This window comes from Idiotropiscis lumnitzeri, unplaced genomic scaffold (assembly GCF_059441095.1).
Source record: "Idiotropiscis lumnitzeri isolate Australia: NSW breed Sydney's pygmy pipehorse unplaced genomic scaffold, RoL_Ilum_1.0 HiC_scaffold_122, whole genome shotgun sequence".
NCBI lineage: Eukaryota > Metazoa > Chordata > Actinopteri > Syngnathiformes > Syngnathidae > Idiotropiscis > Idiotropiscis lumnitzeri.
Genome location: NW_028283660.1, coordinates 331,163 through 352,141, shown reverse-complemented (window position 1 = coordinate 352,141; position 20,979 = coordinate 331,163).

The window sequence follows — 20,979 nt, the reverse complement described above, 5'->3', positions numbered from 1 at the left end:
CGCGGGTCTAAAAAATATTCGGGGGCATTGTAGTTTCGCCGAGCGGCACGACGGGGCGCTGGAGCGGTTAGACGGCCGGCGTGCGCCGAAGAAGAGCGTGGGCGAAGAGGAGAGTGGACGAAGAAGAGCACGTTCCCCCGGACACGATCGGTGGCGACGTTTCGCGCGGTTCGGACCGTACCAGAGCTCCGGCCGGCGTGCGTGGCAGTTAAGCCGTAGAGGAGCACCTTCCCCGGGCACGGGCGGTTCCAAGCGGCCCCTAAGTTTAACCGAATGGAAGCTCCGGAGGAGGAGGGCATGCTCGCGTCACAGTAAGCCGAAGAGGAGCACCTTCCCCGGGCACGGGCGGTGCCAAGCGGCCCCTAAGTTTAACTGAATGGAAGCTCCGGAGGAGGAGGGCATGCTCGCGTCACAGTAAGCCGAAGAGGAGCACCTTCCCCGGGCACGGGCGGTGCCAAGCGGCCCCTAAGTTTAACAGAATGGAAGTTCCGGGGGAGGAGGGCGGGCGTGTGTCACAGTTAAGCCGAATTGGAGCACCTCTTCCGCCCGGGCACGAGCGGAGCGCGAGGCTGTCAGTTATGAATGAATAAATGAATAAATAAATAAAGAATGCCACCTTTCATTTCACAGGGCACACCGGACGGCGTACCAGCAGGTAAAAGTCGGAGTAATTAAATAAATACAAAAAGAATGGCTGGGGAATAAAAAAATAATACGTTTTAATAATAATTTGGTTTTTTTGTTATAAAATGAATTTCACTCTCTCTCTCCCCGTATATATATATATAGATATATATATATATATATCTATATATATATATATTGTATATTTTTTTAAGCATTTTTGAAGGTGCGCCGCTACTTCGCGGATTTTCAGTTTTCGCGGGTGGTCTCGGTCCCCATTAACCGCGATAACCGAGGGTTCACTGTACTCCATAAAATTTACAAAAAGCGAGGTGAAACACTCAATCAGGGCTGCTTTTTTGAACATTTCTCGAGGGCCATGGCGAGCCATTTCAAAAAAGCTGCACAACTAACGTATAAAATATTGATAAATTTGCTCGGCCTGATGTGTCTGTAAAGTTTCACGAGTTGTCGTTCATATTTAGAACCTCATAATCAGCGTTGTTTTATTGCCGAACAGTGCAATGCCACTCCCACAACTTTTCACGAAAAAGGACTAATTTCGTATTGTGACATCCTCATGGCCGAAACAGTCATCCGAGCATATATGAGGGCGACCTTGTTGAGTTGCACGGAGAAAAACATCCAAGAAAATAACTTGTATTAGCTTTTACCAGTTGGTGGCGCTACTACTACGATGTAAAATAAGTTGGTAGATGTCTTCTGGGCTGAAGTATCCTCAAATGTGTACAACTTCGAGAAGATAGGATCATCTGAGTCATGTTGCCGGAGCTTTTGTTGCCACAGAGTACAATCGGACTTTTCAGCACCGTAATAGCCACGCCTTTTGCCAAAACGTCACAAAATTCGGCAGAGAGTAAGATCATTGTCTTGAGTCTTTTCTGACTAATTTTCAGTCGGATTCGTCAAAAGGGCACCGTGCAGTACGTGAAAATTAAAATAAAAACAAATTTTTGATTCCACTTGGCGGCGCTGTGTGTATAACAAAATAATAACATTAAGATGTCTTCAGGTCGGGACGTTTTATTTACAGGTGAAGGTTTGGATTTTTAGGAGCATGTGCAGGGGAGTTATTAAGCATTCATTTATTTGTATTAGGTTCATTTTGTCTTCTTATTATTGATATTTGACTGATTCATTAAAAGCAGACAATTATGTTTTAGGTTAATTTTTTACCTGACATGTTTCGGCGAGTCTTTTGCCTTCTTCAGAGTGTCGCATGATGGTGTCTTGAGACCCGTCTTTATCAGCTGATGTTCCATGAGGGTGTGACTTACCTGTCAAAAAAATGAAAAAATCAGAGCAGTAAAAGAACAAGCACAACATGAACATTACAAATCAGCAATCACTGACCACTGCAAAAGGGAAAACCACATCATGGACCGGGAGAAGGGCAGGGTCATCCGCACCGAAGAGAACAAACAACAGCGCTGGATCAGAGAGGCCATTGAGATCTGCAAGCGAGGCATAAAAACCATGAACAGAGACAAGGGAGCCTTCATCCTCTCTACCACCTGGAGCAGCATTTTGGCGGAGTGAACGGACAGCGGGGGGCGTGACTTGCCTTCATTCTTGTGACAGGTAAGTCACGCCCTCATGGAACATCAGCTGATAAAGACGGGCCACAAGACACCATCATGTGACACTCTGAAGAAGGCGAAAGACTTTCGTATTGTGACATCCTCAAGGCCTAAACACTCATCCGAGCAAATGTAAGGTAGATTTTGTTAACCTGCCCGGAGAAAAAAATCAACGAAAATAATTTGTATTTGTTTTAACCAGTTGGTGGCGCTACCACTGCGATCAAAAATAAGTTGGCAGCCGTCTTCAGGGCCTGAATATCCTCAAATGTGAAAAATTTCGAGAAGATGGATCATCTGAATCATTTTGCAGGAACTTTTGTTGCCACGGAGAATAATCAGACTCTGCGGCACCGTAATAGCCACGCCCTTCGAAGGAAAGTCACAAAAATAGGGATAGAGTAAGATCAATGTCTTGAGTCTTTTCTAGCCAATTTTCAATCAGATTCGTTAAAAGGGCACCGTGCAGTACGTCAAAATGTAAAAATTGATATTGATTGGCGCAAGGTGTATAACTGAATATAAACATATAGATGTCTTCAGGTACAGACTCTTTATGTACATGTGAAGTTTTGGATTTTTAGCAGCATGTGCAGGAGAGTTATTAAGCATTTTGTCCATTGCGGCGAAGGAAATCTTAAGTGAAAACTTTGAAGCCCCGCCCCCGTCATATAGTATTTCGGAAACAAAAAATTTTAGCCCCAGTGTTTGTCCCAGGTCTTCAGATGCTACAGACAGAATTTTAAGGCAATCAGATGAAGCCTTTAGGATCAGGGTGCAAAAGAATGACCCCTGTAAACATGCAAAAAAGGGCAAAAGTCGGACTTTCAAAAATTCATAACTCACTTCCTGTTCATATTAGACGTTAAAATATCAAATTTTTCGCCATGCCCGATGAGACTGCCAAGTTTGGTGAGTTTTTGTGCATGTTTCGGGGGTCAAAAATGCGATCGAACAATCGGAAAAATAATAATAATAATAATTTCTACAAAAACAATAGGGACTTCGCAGCGGTCGCTGCTCAGGCCCTAATAATAATAATAATAATAATAATAAAAGTAATAATGTTTTCTACAAAAACAATAGGGACCTCGCCGCGGTCGCTGCTCGGGGCCCAATAATAATTTCTACACAAAGTCCATTGTGGTGACCCGCCCCCTTTTAAGTAAATTCAAAATGGCCGACTTCCTGTAAAACCTAGCTCATTGCTCCAAGAGACTTTTTTGTAGGTCTTGGTCTTATACATACAGTGAACCCTCGCTACTTCGCGGTTCACCTTTCGCGGGTTCAGTGCTTCGCGGGTCTAAAAAATATTCGGGGGCATTGTAGTTTCGCCGAGCGGCACGACGGGGCGCTGGAGCGGTTAGACGGCCGGCGTGCGCCGAAGAAGAGCGTGGGCGAAGAGGAGAGTGGACGAAGAAGAGCACGTTCCCCCGGACACGATCGGTGGCGACGTTTCGCGCGGTTCGGACCGTACCAGAGCTCCGGCCGGCGTGCGTGGCAGTTAAGCCGTAGAGGAGCACCTTCCCCGGGCACGGGCGGTTCCAAGCGGCCCCTAAGTTTAACCGAATGGAAGCTCCGGAGGAGGAGGGCATGCTCGCGTCACAGTAAGCCGAAGAGGAGCACCTTCCCCGGGCACGGGCGGTGCCAAGCGGCCCCTAAGTTTAACTGAATGGAAGCTCCGGAGGAGGAGGGCATGCTCGCGTCACAGTAAGCCGAAGAGGAGCACCTTCCCCGGGCACGGGCGGTGCCAAGCGGCCCCTAAGTTTAACAGAATGGAAGTTCCGGGGGAGGAGGGCGGGCGTGTGTCACAGTTAAGCCGAATTGGAGCACCTCTTCCGCCCGGGCACGAGCGGAGCGCGAGGCTGTCAGTTATGAATGAATAAATGAATAAATAAATAAAGAATGCCACCTTTCATTTCACAGGGCACACCGGACGGCGTACCAGCAGGTAAAAGTCGGAGTAATTAAATAAATACAAAAAGAATGGCTGGGGAATAAAAAAATAATACGTTTTAATAATAATTTGGTTTTTTTGTTATAAAATGAATTTCACTCTCTCTCTCCCCGTATATATATATATATATATATATATATAGATATATATATATCTATATATATATATATTGTATATTTTTTTAAGCATTTTTGAAGGTGCGCCGCTACTTCGCGGATTTTCAGTTTTCGCGGGTGGTCTCGGTCCCCATTAACCGCGATAACCGAGGGTTCACTGTACTCCATAAAATTTACAAAAAGCGAGGTGAAACACTCAATCAGGGCTGCTTTTTTGAACATTTCTCGAGGGCCATGGCGAGCCATTTCAAAAAAGCTGCACAACTAACGTATAAAATATTGATAAATTTGCTCGGCCTGATGTGTCTGTAAAGTTTCACGAGTTGTCGTTCATATTTAGAACCTCATAATCAGCGTTGTTTTATTGCCGAACAGTGCAATGCCACTCCCACAACTTTTCACGAAAAAGGACTAATTTCGTATTGTGACATCCTCATGGCCGAAACAGTCATCCGAGCATATATGAGGGCGACCTTGTTGAGTTGCACGGAGAAAAACATCCAAGAAAATAACTTGTATTAGCTTTTACCAGTTGGTGGCGCTACTACTACGATGTAAAATAAGTTGGTAGATGTCTTCTGGGCTGAAGTATCCTCAAATGTGTACAACTTCGAGAAGATAGGATCATCTGAGTCATGTTGCCGGAGCTTTTGTTGCCACAGAGTACAATCGGACTTTTCAGCACCGTAATAGCCACGCCTTTTGCCAAAACGTCACAAAATTCGGCAGAGAGTAAGATCATTGTCTTGAGTCTTTTCTGACTAATTTTCAGTCGGATTCGTCAAAAGGGCACCGTGCAGTACGTGAAAATTAAAATAAAAACAAATTTTTGATTCCACTTGGCGGCGCTGTGTGTATAACAAAATAATAACATTAAGATGTCTTCAGGTCGGGACGTTTTATTTACAGGTGAAGGTTTGGATTTTTAGGAGCATGTGCAGGGGAGTTATTAAGCATTCATTTATTTGTATTAGGTTCATTTTGTCTTCTTATTATTGATATTTGACTGATTCATTAAAAGCAGACAATTATGTTTTAGGTTAATTTTTTACCTGACATGTTTCGGCGAGTCTTTTGCCTTCTTCAGAGTGTCGCATGATGGTGTCTTGAGACCCGTCTTTATCAGCTGATGTTCCATGAGGGTGTGACTTACCTGTCAAAAAAATGAAAAAATCAGAGCAGTAAAAGAACAAGCACAACATGAACATTACAAATCAGCAATCACTGACCACTGCAAAAGGGAAAACCACATCATGGACCGGGAGAAGGGCAGGGTCATCCGCACCGAAGAGAACAAACAACAGCGCTGGATCAGAGAGGCCATTGAGATCTGCAAGCGAGGCATAAAAACCATGAACAGAGACAAGGGAGCCTTCATCCTCTCTACCACCTGGAGCAGCATTTTGGCGGAGTGAACGGACAGCGGGGGGCGTGACTTGCCTTCATTCTTGTGACAGGTAAGTCACGCCCTCATGGAACATCAGCTGATAAAGACGGGCCACAAGACACCATCATGTGACACTCTGAAGAAGGCGAAAGACTTTCGTATTGTGACATCCTCAAGGCCTAAACACTCATCCGAGCAAATGTAAGGTAGATTTTGTTAACCTGCCCGGAGAAAAAAATCAACGAAAATAATTTGTATTTGTTTTAACCAGTTGGTGGCGCTACCACTGCGATCAAAAATAAGTTGGCAGCCGTCTTCAGGGCCTGAATATCCTCAAATGTGAAAAATTTCGAGAAGATGGATCATCTGAATCATTTTGCAGGAACTTTTGTTGCCACGGAGAATAATCAGACTCTGCGGCACCGTAATAGCCACGCCCTTCGAAGGAAAGTCACAAAAATAGGGATAGAGTAAGATCAATGTCTTGAGTCTTTTCTAGCCAATTTTCAATCAGATTCGTTAAAAGGGCACCGTGCAGTACGTCAAAATGTAAAAATTGATATTGATTGGCGCAAGGTGTATAACTGAATATAAACATATAGATGTCTTCAGGTACAGACTCTTTATGTACATGTGAAGTTTTGGATTTTTAGCAGCATGTGCAGGAATGTTACTAAGCATTTTGTCCATTGCGGCGAAGGAAATCTTAAGTGAAAACTTTGAAGCCCCGCCCCCGTCATATAGTATTTCGGAAACAAAAAATTTTAGCCCCAGTGTTTGTCCCAGGTCTTCAGATGCTACAGACAGAATTTTAAGGCAATCAGATGAAGCCTTTAGGATCAGGGTGCAAAAGAATGACCCCTGTAAACATGCAAAAAAGGGCAAAAGTCGGACTTTCAAAAATTCATAACTCACTTCCTGTTCATATTAGACGTTAAAATATCAAATTTTTCGCCATGCCCGATGAGACTGCCAAGTTTGGTGAGTTTTTGTGCATGTTTCGGGGGTCAAAAATGCGATCGAACAATCGGAAAAATAATAATAATAATAATTTCTACAAAAACAATAGGGACTTCGCAGCGGTCGCTGCTCAGGCCCTAATAATAATAATAATAATAATAATAAAAGTAATAATGTTTTCTACAAAAACAATAGGGACCTCGCCGCGGTCGCTGCTCGGGGCCCAATAATAATTTCTACACAAAGTCCATTGTGGTGACCCGCCCCCTTTTAAGTAAATTCAAAATGGCCGACTTCCTGTAAAACCTAGCTCATTGCTCCAAGAGACTTTTTTGTAGGTCTTGGTCTTATACATACAGTGAACCCTCGCTACTTCGCGGTTCACCTTTCGCGGGTTCAGTGCTTCGCGGGTCTAAAAAATATTCGGGGGCATTGTAGTTTCGCCGAGCGGCACGACGGGGCGCTGGAGCGGTTAGACGGCCGGCGTGCGCCGAAGAAGAGCGTGGGCGAAGAGGAGAGTGGACGAAGAAGAGCACGTTCCCCCGGACACGATCGGTGGCGACGTTTCGCGCGGTTCGGACCGTACCAGAGCTCCGGCCGGCGTGCGTGGCAGTTAAGCCGTAGAGGAGCACCTTCCCCGGGCACGGGCGGTTCCAAGCGGCCCCTAAGTTTAACCGAATGGAAGCTCCGGAGGAGGAGGGCATGCTCGCGTCACAGTAAGCCGAAGAGGAGCACCTTCCCCGGGCACGGGCGGTGCCAAGCGGCCCCTAAGTTTAACCGAATGGAAGCTCCGGGGGAGGAGGGCGGGCGTGTGTCACAGTTAAGCCAAATTGGAGCACCTCTTCTGCCCGGGCACGAGCGGAGCGCGAGGCTGTCAGTTATGAATGAATAAATGAATAAATAAATAAAGAATGCCACCTTTCATTTCACAGGGCACACCGGACGGCGTACCAGCAGGTAAAAGTCGGAGTAATTAAATAAATACTAAAAGAATGGCTGGGGAATAAAAAAATAATACGTTTTAATAATAATTTGGTTTTTTTGTTATAACATGAATTTCACTCTCTCTCTCCCCGTATATATATATATATATATATATATATATATATATATATATATATTTATTATATATATTGTTTATTTTTTTTAAGCATTTTTGAAGGTGCGCCGCTACTTCGCGGATTTTCAGTTTTCGCGGGTGGTCTCGGTCCCCGTTAACCGCGATAACCGAGGGTTCACTGTACTCCATAAAATTTACAAAAAGCGAGGTGAAACACTCAACCAGAGCTGCTTTTTTTAACATTTCTCGAGGGCCATGGCGAGCCATTTCAAAAAAGCTGCACAACTAACGTATAAAATATTGATAAATTTGCTCGGCCTGATGTGTGTGTAAAGTTTTACGAGTTGTCGTTCATATTTAGAACCTCATAATCAGCTTTGTTTTATTGCCGAACAGTGCAATGCCACTCCCACAACTTTTCATGAAAAAGGACGAATTTCGTATTGTGACATCCTCATGGCCGAAACAGTCATCCGAGCATATATGAGGGCGACCTTGTTGAGTTGCACGGAGAAAAACATCCAAGAAAATAACTTGTATTAGCTTTTACCAGTTGGTGGCGCTACTACTACGATGGAAAATAAGTTGGTAGATGTCTTCAGGGCTGAAGTATCCTCAAATGTGTACAACTTCGAGAAGATAGGATCATCTGAGTCATGTTGCCGGAGCTTTTGTTGCCACAGAGTACAATCGGACTTTTCAGCACCTTAATAGCCACGCCTTTTGCCAAAACGTCACAAAATTCGGCAGAGAGTAAGATCATTGTCTTGAGTCTTTTCTGACTCATTTTCAGTCGGATTCGTCAAAAGGGCACCGTGCAGTACGTGAAAATTAAAATAAAAACTAATTTTTGATTCCACTTGGCGGCACTGTGTGTATAACAAAATAATAACATTAAGATGTCTTCAGGTCGGGACGTTTTATTTACAGGTGAAGGTTTGGATTTTTAGGAGCATGTGCAGGGGAGTTATTAAGCATTCATTTATTTGTATTAGGTTCATTTTGTCTTCTTATTATTGATATTTGACTGATTCATTAAAAGCAGACAATTATGTTTTAGGTTAATTTTTTACCTGACATGTTTCGGCGAGTCTTTCGCCTTCTTCAGAGTGTCGCATGATGGTGTCTTGAGACCCGTCTTTATCAGCTGATGTTCCATGAGGGTGTGACTTACCTGTCAAAAAAATGAAAAAATCAGAGCAGTAAAAGAACAAGCACAACATGAACATTACAAATCAGCAATCACTGACCACTGCAAAAGGGAAAACCACATCATGGACCGGGAGAAGGGCAGGGTCATCCGCCCAGAAGAGAACAAACAACAGCGCTGGATCAGAGAGGCCATTGAGATCTGCAAGCGAGGCATAAAAACCATGAACAGAGACAAGGGAGCCTTCATCCTCTCTACCACCTGGACCAGCATCTTGGCGGAGTGAACGGACAGCGGGGGGCGTGACTTGCCTTCATTCTTGTGACAGGTAAGTCACGCCCTCATGGAACATCAGCTGATAAAGACGGGTCACAAGACAGCATCATGTGACACTCTGAAGAAGGCGAAAGACTTTTGTATTGTGACATGCTCAAGGCCTAAACACTCATCCGAGCAAATATAAGGTAGATTTTGTTCACCTGCCCGGAGAAAAACATCAACGAAAATAATTTGTATTTGTTTTAACCAGTTGGTGGCGCTACCACTGCGATCAAAAATAAGTTGGCAGCCGTCTTCAGGGCCTGAATATCCTCAAATGTGAAAGATTTCCAGAAGATGGATCATCTGAATCATTTTGCAGGAACTTTTGTTGCCACGGAGAATAATCAGACTCTGCGGCACCGTAATAGCCACGCCCTTTGAAGGAAAGTCATAAAAATAGGGATAGAGTAAGATCAATGTCTTGAGTCTTTTCTAGCCAATTTTCAATCGGATTCGTTAAAAGGGCACCATGCAGTACGTCAAAATGTAAAAAATGATATTGATTGCCGCAAGGTGTATAACTGAATATAAACATATAGATGTCTTCAGGTACAGACTCTTTATGTACATGTGAAGTTTTGGATTTTTAGCAGCATGTGCAGGAGAGTTATTAAGCATTTTGTCCATTGCGGCGAAGGAAATCTTAAGTGAAAACTTTGAAGCCCCGCCCCCGTCATATAGTATTTCGGAAACAAAAAATTTTAGCCCCAGTGTTTGTCCCAGGTCTTCAGATGCTACAGACAGAATTTTAAGGCAATCAGATGAAGCCTTTAGGATCAGGGTGCAAAAGAATGACCCCTGTAAACATGCAAAAAAGGGCAAAAGTCGGACTTTCAAAAATTCATAACTCACTTCCTGTTCATATTAGACGTTAAAATATCAAATTTTTCGCCATGCCCGATGAGACTGCCAAGTTTGGTGAGTTTTTGTGCATGTTTCGGGGGTCAAAAATGCGATCGAACAATCGGAAAAATAATAATAATAATAATTTCTACAAAAACAATAGGGACTTCGCAGCGGTCGCTGCTCAGGCCCTAATAATAATAATAATAATAATAATAAAAGTAATAATATTTTCTACAAAAACAATAGGGACCTCGCCGCGGTCGCGGCTCGGGCCCCAATAATAATTTCTACACAAAGTCCATTGTGGTGACCCGCCCCCTTTTAAGTAAATTCAAAATGGCCGACTTCCTGTAAAACCTAGCTCATTGCTCCAAGAGACTTTTTTGTAGGTCTTGGTCTTATACATACAGTGAACCCTCGCTACTTCGCTGTTCACCTTTCGCGGGTTCAGTGCTTCGCGGGTCTAAAAAATATTCGGGGGCATTGTAGTTTCGCCGAGCGGCACGACGGGGCGCTGGAGCGGTTAGACGGCCGGCGTGCGCCGAAGAAGAGCGTGGGCGAAGAGGAGAGTGGACGAAGAAGAGCACGTTCCCCCGGACACGATCGGTGGCGACGTTTCGCGCGGTTCGGACCGTACCAGAGCTCCGGCCGGCGTGCGTGGCAGTTAAGCCGTAGAGGAGCACCTTCCCCGGGCACGGGCGGTTCCAAGCGGCCCCTAAGTTTAACCGAATGGAAGCTCCGGAGGAGGAGGGCATGCTCGCGTCACAGTAAGCCGAAGAGGAGCACCTTCCCCGGGCACGGGCGGTGCCAAGCGGCCCCTAAGTTTAACCGAATGGAAGCTCCGGGGGAGGAGGGCGGGCGTGTGTCACAGTTAAGCCAAATTGGAGCACCTCTTCTGCCCGGGCACGAGCGGAGCGCGAGGCTGTCAGTTATGAATGAATAAATGAATAAATAAATAAAGAATGCCACCTTTCATTTCACAGGGCACACCGGACGGCGTACCAGCAGGTAAAAGTCGGAGTAATTAAATAAATACTAAAAGAATGGCTGGGGAATAAAAAAATAATACGTTTTAATAATAATTTGGTTTTTTTGTTATAACATGAATTTCACTCTCTCTCTCCCCGTATATATATATATATATATATATATATATATATATATATATTTATTATATATATTGTTTATTTTTTTTAAGCATTTTTGAAGGTGCGCCGCTACTTCGCGGATTTTCAGTTTTCGCGGGTGGTCTCGGTCCCCGTTAACCGCGATAACCGAGGGTTCACTGTACTCCATAAAATTTACAAAAAGCGAGGTGAAACACTCAACCAGAGCTGCTTTTTTTAACATTTCTCGAGGGCCATGGCGAGCCATTTCAAAAAAGCTGCACAACTAACGTATAAAATATTGATAAATTTGCTCGGCCTGATGTGTGTGTAAAGTTTTACGAGTTGTCGTTCATATTTAGAACCTCATAATCAGCTTTGTTTTATTGCCGAACAGTGCAATGCCACTCCCACAACTTTTCATGAAAAAGGACGAATTTCGTATTGTGACATCCTCATGGCCGAAACAGTCATCCGAGCATATATGAGGGCGACCTTGTTGAGTTGCACGGAGAAAAACATCCAAGAAAATAACTTGTATTAGCTTTTACCAGTTGGTGGCGCTACTACTACGATGGAAAATAAGTTGGTAGATGTCTTCAGGGCTGAAGTATCCTCAAATGTGTACAACTTCGAGAAGATAGGATCATCTGAGTCATGTTGCCGGAGCTTTTGTTGCCACAGAGTACAATCGGACTTTTCAGCACCTTAATAGCCACGCCTTTTGCCAAAACGTCACAAAATTCGGCAGAGAGTAAGATCATTGTCTTGAGTCTTTTCTGACTCATTTTCAGTCGGATTCGTCAAAAGGGCACCGTGCAGTACGTGAAAATTAAAATAAAAACTAATTTTTGATTCCACTTGGCGGCACTGTGTGTATAACAAAATAATAACATTAAGATGTCTTCAGGTCGGGACGTTTTATTTACAGGTGAAGGTTTGGATTTTTAGGAGCATGTGCAGGGGAGTTATTAAGCATTCATTTATTTGTATTAGGTTCATTTTGTCTTCTTATTATTGATATTTGACTGATTCATTAAAAGCAGACAATTATGTTTTAGGTTAATTTTTTACCTGACATGTTTCGGCGAGTCTTTCGCCTTCTTCAGAGTGTCGCATGATGGTGTCTTGAGACCCGTCTTTATCAGCTGATGTTCCATGAGGGTGTGACTTACCTGTCAAAAAAATGAAAAAATCAGAGCAGTAAAAGAACAAGCACAACATGAACATTACAAATCAGCAATCACTGACCACTGCAAAAGGGAAAACCACATCATGGACCGGGAGAAGGGCAGGGTCATCCGCACAGAAGAGAACAAACAACAGCGCTGGATCAGAGAGGCCATTGAGATCTGCAAGCGAGGCATAAAAACCATGAACAGAGACAAGGGAGCCTTCATCCTCTCTACCACCTGGACCAGCATCTTGGCGGAGTGAACGGACAGCGGGGGGCGTGACTTGCCTTCATTCTTGTGACAGGTAAGTCACGCCCTCATGGAACATCAGCTGATAAAGACGGGTCACAAGACAGCATCATGTGACACTCTGAAGAAGGCGAAAGACTTTTGTATTGTGACATGCTCAAGGCCTAAACACTCATCCGAGCAAATATAAGGTAGATTTTGTTCACCTGCCCGGAGAAAAACATCAACGAAAATAATTTGTATTTGTTTTAACCAGTTGGTGGCGCTACCACTGCGATCAAAAATAAGTTGGCAGCCGTCTTCAGGGCCTGAATATCCTCAAATGTGAAAGATTTCCAGAAGATGGATCATCTGAATCATTTTGCAGGAACTTTTGTTGCCACGGAGAATAATCAGACTCTGCGGCACCGTAATAGCCACGCCCTTTGAAGGAAAGTCATAAAAATAGGGATAGAGTAAGATCAATGTCTTGAGTCTTTTCTAGCCAATTTTCAATCGGATTCGTTAAAAGGGCACCATGCAGTACGTCAAAATGTAAAAAATGATATTGATTGGCGCAAGGTGTATAACTGAATATAAACATATAGATGTCTTCAGGTACAGACTCTTTATGTACATGTGAAGTTTTGGATTTTTAGCAGCATGTGCAGGAGAGTTATTAAGCATTTTGTCCATTGCGGCGAAGGAAATCTTAAGTGAAAACTTTGAAGCCCCGCCCCCGTCATATAGTATTTCGGAAACAAAAAATTTTAGCCCCAGTGTTTGTCCCAGGTCTTCAGATGCTACAGACAGAATTTTAAGGCAATCAGATGAAGCCTTTAGGATCAGGGTGCAAAAGAATGACCCCTGTAAACATGCAAAAAAGGGCAAAAGTCGGACTTTCAAAAATTCATAACTCACTTCCTGTTCATATTAGACGTTAAAATATCAAATTTTTCGCCATGCCCGATGAGACTGCCAAGTTTGGTGAGTTTTTGTGCATGTTTCGGGGGTCAAAAATGCGATCGAACAATCGGAAAAATAATAATAATAATAATTTCTACAAAAACAATAGGGACTTCGCAGCGGTCGCTGCTCAGGCCCTAATAATAATAATAATAATAATAATAAAAGTAATAATATTTTCTACAAAAACAATAGGGACCTCGCCGCGGTCGCGGCTCGGGCCCCAATAATAATTTCTACACAAAGTCCATTGTGGTGACCCGCCACCTTTTAAGTAAATTCAAAATGGCCGACTTCCTGTAAAACCTAGCTCATTGCTCCAAGAGACTTTTTTGTAGGTCTTGGTCTTATACATACAGTGAACCCTCGCTACTTCGCGGTTCACCTTTCGCGGGTTCAGTGCTTCGCGGGTCTAAAAAATATTCGGGGGCATTGTAGTTTCGCCGAGCGGCACGACGGGGCGCTGGAGCGGTTAGACGGCCGGCGTGCGCCGAAGAAGAGCGTGGGCGAAGAGGAGAGTGGACGAAGAAGAGCACGTTCTCCCGGACACGATCGGTGGCGACGTTTCGCGCGGTTCAGACCGTACCAGAGCTCCGGCCAGCGTGCGTGGCAGTTAAGCCGTAGAGGAGCACCTTCCCCGGGCACGGGCGGTGCCAAGCGGCCCCTAAGTTTAACCGAATGGAAGCTCCGGAGGAGGAGGGCATGCTCGCGTCACAATAAGCCGAAGAGGAGCACCTTCCCCGGGCACGGGCGGTTCCAAGCGGCCCCTAAGTTTAACCGAATGGAAGCTCCGGGGGCGGAGGGCGGGCGTGTGTCACAGTTAAGCCAAATTGGAGCACCTCTTCTGCCCGGGCACGAGCGGAGCGCGAGGCTGTCAGTTATGAATGAATAAATGAATAAATAAATAAAGAATGCCACCTTTCATTTCACAGGGCACACCGGACGGCGTACCAGCAGGTAAAAGTCGGAGTAATTAAATAAATACTAAAAGAATGGCTGGGGAATAAAAAAATAATACGTTTTAATAATAATTTGGTTTTTTTGTTATAACATGAATTTCACTCTCTCTCTCCCCGTATATATATATATATATATATATATATATATATAAATATATATATATTTATTATATATATTGTTTATTTTTTTTAAGCATTTTTGAAGGTGCGCCGCTACTTCGCGGATTTTCAGTTTTCGCGGGTGGTCTCGGTCCCCGTTAACCGCGATAACCGAGGGTTCACTGTACTCCATAAAATTTACAAAAAGCGAGGTGAAACACTCAACCAGAGCTGCTTTTTTTAACATTTCTCGAGGGCCATGGCGAGCCATTTCAAAAAAGCTGCACAACTAACGTATAAAATATTGATAAATTTGCTCGGCCTGATGTGTGTGTAAAGTTTTACGAGTTGTCGTTCATATTTAGAACCTCATAATCAGCTTTGTTTTATTGCCGAACAGTGCAATGCCACTCCCACAACTTTTCACGAAAAAGGACGAATTTCGTATTGTGACATCCTCATGGCCGAAACAGTCATCCGAGCAAATATAAGGTAGATTTTGTTCACCTGCCCGGAGAAAAACATCAACGAAAATAATTTGTATTTGTTTTAACCAGTTGGTGGCGCTACCACTGCGATCAAAAATAAGTTGGCAGCCGTCTTCAGGGCCTGAATATCCTCAAATGTGAAAAATTTCGAGAAGATGGATCATCTGAATCATTTTGCAGGAACTTTTGTTGCCACGGAGAATAATCAGACTCTGCGGCACCGTAATAGCCAAGCCCTTCGAAGGAAAGTCACAAAAATAGGGATAGAGTAAGATCAATGTCTTGAGTCTTTTCTAGCCAATTTTCAATCAGATTCGTTAAAAGGGCACCGTGCAGTACGTCAAAATGTAAAAAATGATATTGATTGGCGCAAGGTGTATAACTGAATATAAACATATAGATGTCTTCAGGTACAGACTTTTTATGTACATGTGAAGTTTTGGATTTTTAGCAGCATGTGCAGGAGAGTTATTAAGCATTTTGTCCATTGCGGCGAAGGAAATCTTAAGTGAAAACTTTGAAGCCCCGCCCCCGTCATATAGTATTTCGGAAACAAAAAATTTTAGCCCCAGTGTTTGTCCCAGGTCTTCAGATGCTACAGACAGAATTTTAAGGCAATCAGATGAAGCCTTTAGGATCAGGGTGCAAAAGAATGACCCCTGTAAACATGCAAAAAAGGGCAAAAGTCGGACTTTCAAAAATTCATAACTCACTTCCTGTTCATATTAGACGTTAAAATATCAAATTTTTCGCCATGCCCGATGAGACTGCCAAGTTTGGTGAGTTTTTGTGCATGTTTCGGGGGTCAAAAATGCGATCGAACAATCGGAAAAATAATAATAATAATAATTTCTACAAAAACAATAGGGACTTCGCAGCGGTCGCTGCTCAGGCCCTAATAATAATAATAATAATATTAATAATAATAAAAGTAATAATATTTTCTACAAAAACAATAGGGACCTCGCAGCCGTCGCAGCTCGGGCCCTAATAACAATTTCTAGAAAAACAATAGGGACCTCGCAGCGGTCACTGCTCGGGCCCTAATAATAATAATAATAAAAATAATAATAATTTCCACAAAAACAATGGGGACCTCGTAGCGGTCGCTGCTCAGGCCCTAATAATAATTTCTACAAAAACAATAGGGACCTCGCCGCCGTCGCTGCTCGGGCCCCAATAATAATTTCTACACAAAGTCCATTGTGGTGACTCGCCCCCTTTTAAGTAAATTCAAAATGGCCGACTTCCTGTAAAACCTAGCTCATTGCTCCAAGAGACTTTTTTGTAGGTCTTGGTCTTATACATACAGTGAACCCTCGCTACTTCGCGGTTCACCTTTCGCGGGTTCAGTGCTTCGCGGGTCTAAAAAATATTCGGGGGCATTGTAGTTTCGCCGAGCGGCACGACGGGGCGCTGGAGCGGTTAGACGGCCGGCGTGCGCCGAAGAAGAGCGTGGGCGAAGAGGAGAGTGGACGAAGAAGAGCACGTTCTCCCGGACACGATCGGTGGCGACGTTTCGCGCGGTTCGGACCGTACCAGAGCTCCGGCCGGCGTGCGTGGCAGTTAAGCCGTAGAGGAGCACCTTCCCCGGGCACGGGCGGTGCCAAGCGGCCCCTAAGTTTAACCGAATGGAAGCTCCGGAGGAGGAGGGCATGCTCGCGTCACAGTAAGCCGAAGAGGAGCACCTTCCCCGGGCACGGGACGTTCCAAGCGGCCCCTAAGTTTAACCGAATGGAAGCTCCGGAGGAGGAGGGCATGCTCGCGTCACAGTAAGCCGAAGAGGAGCACCTTCCCCGGGCACGGGTGGTTCCAAGCGGCCCCTAAGTTTAACTGAATGGAAGCTCCGGAGGAGGAGGGCATGCTCGCGTCACAGTAAGCCGAAGAGGAGCACCTTCCCCGGGCACGGGCGGTGCCAAGCGGCCCCTAAGTTTAACCGAATGGAAGTTCCGGGGGAGGAGGGCGGGCGTGTGTCACAGTTAAGCCGAATTGGAGCACCTCTTCCGCCCGGGCACGAGCGGAGGGCGAGGCTGTCAGTTATGAATGAATAAATGAATAAATAAATAAAGAATGCCACCTTTCATTTCACAGGGCACACCGGACGGCGTACCAGCAGGTAAAAGTCGGAGTAATTAAATAAATACAAAAAGAATGGCTGGGGAATAAAAAAATAATACGTTTTAATAATAATTTGGTTTTTTTGTTCTAAAATGAATTTCACTCTCTCTCTCCCCGTATATATATATATATATATATATATATATATATATATATTTATTATATATATTGTATATTTTTTTTAAGCATTTTTGAAGGTGCGCCGCTACTTCGCGGATTTTCAGTTTTCGCGGGTGGTCTCGGTCCCCATTAACCGCGATAACCGAGGGTTCACTGTACTCCATAAAATTTACAAAAAGCGAGGTGAAACACTCAACCAGAGCTGCTTTTTTTTAACATTTCTCGAGGGCCATGGCGAGCCATTTCAAAAAAGCTGCACAACTAACTTATAAAATATTGATAAATTTGCTCGGCCTGATGTGTGTGTAAAGTTTTACGAGTTGTCGTTCATATTTAGAACCTCATAATCAGCTTTGTTTTATTGCCGAACAGTGCAATGCCACTCCCACAACTTTTCACGAAAAATCATGAATTTCGTATTGTGACATCCTCATGGCCGAAACAGTCATCCGAGCATATATGAGGGCGACCATGTTGAGTTGCACGGAGAAAAACATCCAAGAAAATAACTTGTATTAGCTTTTACCAGTTGGTGGCGCTACTACTACGATGTAAAATAAGTTGGTAGATGTCTTCAGGGCTGAAGTATCCTCAAATGTGTACAACTTCGAGAAGATAGGATCATCTGAGTCATGTTGCCGGAGCTTTTGTTGCCACAAAGTACAATCGGACTTTTCAGCACCTTAATAGCCACGCCTTTTGCCAAAACGTCACAAAATTCGGCAGAGAGTAAGATCATTGTCTTGAGTCTTTTCTGACTAATTTTCAGTCGGATTCGTCAAAAGGGCACCGTGCAGTACGTGAAAATTAAAATAAAAACAAATTTTTGATTCCACTTGGCGGCACTGTGTGTATAACAAAATAATAACATTAATGTCATGATTTGTATTTGTTATTTTTGGTTTAGTAGTTGGTTTCATGTTTTGGCCTTGTTCATGTGTCTTGTCTCGTCTTGTCTATTGTGTCCACCTGTGCTCGTTTACCCAATCCCTAGTGTCAACCAATCCGGTCCTTCCAACCCTCCATGTCTTGTCCAGGTGCTCCTCGTTGTCTCGTCAATTTGTGTGTATTTAGTTCCCTGGTTGCTTTCAGTTCTTGTTGGTTCATTGTCATTTTAAGTGTCGCTTGTCCCTGTCGCTTTTCCCTGTTGCCAGTTCCTGTCGCCAGTTCCTGTCGCCTCTCCCTGTAGTTGGTTTCCTGTCGTTAAGTTTTTCCAAGTTCCTTGTTTGCCTTAGTTTTCTGTTTAATAAATGCCCTTTAAGTTACCCCTGCCTGGCTTCCCTGCGTTTGGGTCCTCACCTTCCTCAACCTTGACAGAATGAACCAACCAGTACTGGACCCAGCAGGAAGCTCACGGCGACGAGTTCGCCGTCGCCGCTCAAGCTGGTACCCCCCTCAGCCTGCCGACCAACCCCTTCGTGTGAGTTCTATATGTTCCGCCAAGCCAGTTCCCCACTCTTCTTCGTCTCGTGTTAACATCTTTGATTACGACACCATTTTGTCCCCCCATGTTTTTGTTAATTCAGATTTAGATGATGACTCCTATTTTCATTTGTCTGATTCCGAGTTTGACCCAGATTTTGATTTTTCTCAAGAGTTTTCTTCTCCCAGTCAGTTTTTGTCACGGTTTTCTTTTGAGTCCACCCCTGAATCCCACCCATCAGACCTTTACTTGGGCACCCGGTTGGCCATCTATCCCGGACCTCCGCGGGGTGGTCAACGACGGCGCCCAAGTAAAGGGTCTGCCACCTTTCGTAATAACACCCACTTTTTACACCCTGAGTCACGTTTTTCCGATTCACTTAGTTCACCTCGTCCGTCTGTTTCTGTACCTCGTCCACAGTCGGTTTCTGCACCACCTTCCGTTCGACCCACGTTTTGTAGCGCACGTTCACCAGCCCCTGTTGTCCCGGTCCCTCGTGTCCTTCGCGTCTCCCGTTCCCCTGAATCCCTATGGCGGCAGGCTGATAGGGATCAGGTCCCCGACCCGGCTCCTCACGAGCTGCAGCCTCCCGACCCAGCTGCTTGCAAGCTGCAGCCTCCCGTCCCGGCTCCTCGCCAGCTGCTGCCTCCCGTCCCGGCTCCTCGCCAGCTGCTGCCTCCCGTCCCGGCTCCTCGCCAGCTGCAGCCTCCCGTCCCGGCTCCTCGCCAGCTGCAGCCTCCCGTCCCAGCTCCTCGCCAGGTGCAGCCTCCCGTCCCGGCTCCTCGCCAGCTGCAGCCTCCCGTCCCGGCTCCTCGCCAGCTGCAGCCTCCCGTCCCGGCTCCTCGCCAGCTGCAGCCTCCCGTCCCGGCTCCTCGCCAGCTGCAGCCTCCCATCCCGGCTCCTCGCCAGCTGCAGCCTCCCGCCCCGGCTCCTCGCCAGCTGCAGCGTCCCGCCCCGGCTCCTCGCCAGCTGCAGCGTCCCGTCCCGGCTCCTCGCCAGCTGCAGCGTCCCGTCCCGGCTCCTCGCCAGCTGCAGCAACTCACGCAGCCTCCAGAGTCCCACTCGGGCTCACCGCCAGCTGCTGAACTCTGTTCCGGCTCCTCCCCAGCTGCTGAGCCTCGTCCCGGCTCCTCGACAGCTGCTGAGCCCCGTTCCGGCTCCCCGCCAGCTGCTGAGCCCCGTTCCGGCTCCCCGCCACAAGTCCCTGTTCCGGCGGAGCACGTCCTGCGTCCGCCACCAGTCCCTGTTCCGGCGGAGCACGTCCTGCGTCCGCCACCAGTCCCTGTTCCGGCGGAGCACGTCCTGCGTCCGCCACCAGTCCCTGTTCCGGCGGAGCACGTCCTGCGTCCGCCACAAGTCCCTGTTCCGGCGGAGCACGCCGTGCGTCCGCCACAAGTCCCTGTTCCGGCGGAGCACGTCGTGCGTCCGCCACGAGTCCCTGTTCCGGCGGAGCACGTCGTGCGTCCGCCACGAGTCCCTGTTCCGGCGGAGCACGTCGTGCGTCCGCCACAAGTCCCTGTTCCGGCGGAGCACGTCGTGCGTCCGCCACAAGTCCCTGTTCCGGCGGAGCACGCCCTGCGTCCGCCACCAGTCCCTGTTCCGGCGGAGCACGCCCTGCGTCCGCCACCAGTCCCTGTTCCGGCGGAGCTCGCCCTGCGTCCGCCGCAAGTCCCTGTTCCGGCGGAGCACGTCCTGCGTCCGCCACAAGTCCCTGTTCCGGCGGAGCACGTTCTGCGTCCGCCACCAGTCCCTGTCCCCGCTGCGCCCGGCCCGCCGCCGCTCCAAGTCCCGGCCTCTGGTGCGCCCGGCCCGCCGCCGCTCCAAATTCCTGCCTCGGCGGTGCTCGACGATCCGCCGTCGCCCCAAGCTCCTTTTTCGGCGGGACTCGACGATCCGCCGGCGCTCCAGTTTCCTGCCTGGGCGGTGGATGACGACCCGCCGTCGCTTCTCGTCTCTGCCACAGCGGCGCCCGACGAAGCGCAGCCGCTCCCGGTGCCTGTCTCGGCGGGGTTCGACGACCAGCCGCCGCTCCACGTTCCAGTCTCGGCGGCGTTCGACGACCGGCCGCCGCTCCACGTTCCTGTCTCGGCGGGGTTCGACGACCGGCCGCCGCTCCACGTTCCTGTCTCGGCGGGGTTCGACGACCGGCCGCCGCTCCACGTTCCTGTCTCGGCGGGGTTCGACGACCGGCCGCCGTTCCACGTTCCTGTCTCTGCGGGGTTCGACGACCAGCCGCCGTTCCACGTTCCTGTCTCGGCGGGGTTCGACGACCGGC